The sequence below is a fragment of the Fukomys damarensis genome, unplaced genomic scaffold (genome assembly GCF_012274545.1).
Source record: "Fukomys damarensis isolate Sample0158 unplaced genomic scaffold, DMR_v1.0_HiC HiC_scaffold_39, whole genome shotgun sequence".
In the NCBI taxonomy this organism is placed as follows: Eukaryota; Metazoa; Chordata; class Mammalia; order Rodentia; family Bathyergidae; genus Fukomys; species Fukomys damarensis.
Window position 1 is genome coordinate 1,303,766 of NW_022900951.1, and position 3,474 is coordinate 1,307,239.

The following is a 3,474-nucleotide window of genomic DNA, read 5'->3' on the forward strand; positions in this document are numbered from 1 at the left end:
CTCCTCCTCCTCCTGCTCCTCCTCCTCCTGCTCCTCCTCCTCCTCCATCTTCTCCTCCATCTCCTCCTGCACTAACCTTACCCTTATTATTTTTTACTTTTCTTGAGGAACCTCCATGCTGATTTCCATATGTCTTTATGGGTTGTGATCACAAATCCGGTGACGGCTGCCGCCCAGCGGAAAGGCGGCTCAGAGACACATGGCGCTGTGTCCTCGTCCACCCGAGTCCCCGCGTCCGGCACCGCGCGACTCCCGGCTCCTCCCCGAGCTCAGGAGGACGGGAAAGGTCACCGTTTTGGGTCCACTCGGGACATCGAGGCAGCCGGGTCGGTGCAGATGAAGACCCTGGGGAGAGAGGACTCAGAGCTGCTGCGGGACGCGGCTGGGCCGGCGGGAGGAGGGCGTTCAACATGAAGGGAGGGAGGGCTTTGAAGGGATTTGCGGCAGTGTCTGTTACTGCTAAATTTGATCATCCACAGTATTTCATTCTATCAGAGCATGGGAATCTGGGACGCATCTTCGCCTTGAGTGGGCACCTTCACGGCCTCTGAAGAGTGCTCCGGGAGGGGTGAGCACAGGAACCGGGTAGAGACCTGGGCCAGGCTGACTCCCTTCCCTTCCCACGCACCGTCCTTTCCCGTTTCCCGAATCTTGCCCTGGACGGGGCCTTCTGCACCCGGCCCAGCGGGGGCGCAGTTGCTTGTGTGCCAGTGGCCAGCCCGCTGCAGGCCAACAGCCCGGCTTCTGCAGAACTCGGCCGGGCCTTCAGTTCGACCGTCCCGACTGCTTGTCAACATCCCGAAGGACGTGATCTCGTGAGCTCGGCCGGCGACTTGGAGACTGGGCTGTTTTATTATTACCCGCTCCACGGTGAGGCCCACTGCCGTGGAAAATGGGACTTTTTGTCCAGGCTGGGCTGGGAGCCTGGGCGCCAGGTGTGCGCGGCAAACGTTCCCTCTGCACTGCAGGCCAGGCCTACAGCGGCTGGGTGCGCCTCCTGCCCCGCAAGGCTGGCCTTTTCACAGGGTCCGGTGCAAGGTCTGAATGAGTCCTCCGGCTCCCCCAAATCTGCTCACTGTGCTTGTCAGGGGAGGGTGGGGTGCAGGAGTTTGGATGATGATGTTCTCACCCAGATGCGGGTTTCTAATTGGGGTTGGAAACCTGCTGTGAAGAACCCCAGCACTGGGGTTAAAAGCCTCATCTAACGGCAAGGGTTAGGACCCCAGGGAGCCCTAAATGTGGGTATGGAAAGGGCAACAGTGCAGAAATCCATGAATGCTCCCGAGCGGCCAGCTGTTACAATGACGCAGGTCACCTTGCGTGAAATCCGCCTTCGCTCTGTGCTTCTTGGCGTGGGTACAGCAGCCGCAGACACTGGCTCCTTCTCCCTCCTACGGGCTAAATGTCTTGCGTGAGAGTCTCCCTGGCTCGCTCCATGAGCCCTCCTCCACCTCTCCTCCTCAGATTCAAAAGTGGACAGTGCTGTGTGGCTCTCCGAGCACATGGTCTCCATCCGTTCCTCTGTCCCTGGTCACCGAGGCTGTTTCGATGGCTTTGATGTTGTGAGCCATATCAGAGCACACATGGGGTGGTATCCTTGGGGGAAATGGCATTTCTATTTCGTAGGCGGTATTGCGGGAAGGGGGGTCACCACATTGTGGAATATTATGCAGCTAGGAAGAAGAATTGAGTCATGGCACAGAGCGTCAAATATTGTCTGTTTTCTTTCAGATGTGGAATCTTTAGAGAGAAAGAAAGAGGTTGAGGAGGGGGGAGAAAAGGAGAAGGGTTGAAAAAGTATGTTGTAGACATGTGTAGATACACCAGAACGAGGCCCAGTGGTCTGTCGAACTGTAATGGACTAATAAAAATCTCAAAAACGAATTTTAAAAAGCATGCTGCATCTTGTCTAAAGGTGACCGGAGTTTCTGCGTGGCCCTGGCTGATTCTGACACACGGATGTGGTGATTCCTGTCTTGGCGCTCACTCAATATTTCTGTCTCTGCATCTGAGACCGAGGTGGTGCATTGCGGCGACCCCTATGTGGACCGGTCCCGGGACACGAAGGAGCTAACGAAGTCGTTATTCACGCCTGGATGGCAAGACTGCTGTCAGCAAACCTACCGCACTGACAAGAGTTGCAGGAAAGGGCTGCACAGGGGAGGTAACGTCCCGGAGACAGCAAAGGCATAAGCGCAAAACTTGAAGATGCCACACAGAGAGAAGAGGAACAGAGGGAGGCTGGGGTGCAGGGGTGGACAGAGGACTGGGTTTTGCAATGCTGAGAATGGATTCTAAGAAACGAAGTCCAAAGAGTTTGAGGGGACTCTGTGTGCAAACACACTCTCTGCCTGGAAAATGATTTTCAAAACTGTTGCTTTTTAGTCTTATAAATGATGTGTCCTTACAATAAACCAGGGAAGGGGGCCGGGGATTTAGCTCAGTGATTCCGCCACCTGCCTCGCTAGTGCAAGGTCCCGAGTTCGATCGCCAGCACCAAAAAAATAAAAAAATAGCACGAGGTGGTTGCACACGCCTTTAATCCCAGTACTTGGGAGGCTGAGGCAGGAGGATCACTGTGAGTTCGAGATCAGCCTGGGCTACATAGTGAGTTCCAGGTCAGTCTCAACTACATAGTGAGACCCTGCCTAAAAAAAAACCAACAACCAATCAAACAAACAAACAAACCAGGGAAGGGCCCACAGCCATGACCCGCTAGGTCCGTCCCACCTCTGAACCCTCTTGAACCCTCCCTCCATGACCTTAGTCGTGAGAGTAGATTAATCTCATGTGAGGCCCAAGCCCACCTGGCCTAACCGGACCCCTGAGACTGTGTCGGGGACCAAGCTTTCAGCTCCCGACTCGCAGGAGAACTTGCAGGGGCAAAGTTTAACATTGCATAACAACAAAATTCTCTAAGTGCACATTCGTCAGGAGACATCCCTGACCTGAAACCGTACACGAGGATCCTGTTAAGCCTCTCATGTTCTTTAGTCAAACACCTCGGAAATTTGTGATGAGAGTTCACAAATCATTAAAAAGAAGCCCATGGGCACTGAAGAGAGGGAGCTCCTCTCATTCTTAGTCACTGCACAGGGTCAGTTGTACACAAGTTTTTGTTATGTAGGTGTTTAAGACAGAATAAAATTGGACTGTGATGTTGTTATTAAAAAAACCAAGGAAATTAAAGGAGTATAATACAGCTGGGTAGAGCAATAAGATGTAGTGTAGGGTGAATGAGGGGAGCTTACAGCAAGCTCCTATAGATTTCCAGATGTAAGAGATGGAGGACAAGCTGGAGGAGATGGAGGAGGAGGAGGAGGAGTTGTACACATTTTTGTTATGTAGTTGTTTAAGACAGAATAAAATTGGACTGTGATGTTGTTATTAAAAAAACCAAGGAAATTAAAGGAGTATAATACAGCTGGGTAGAGCAATAAGATGTAGTGTAGGGTGAATGAGGGGGGATTACAC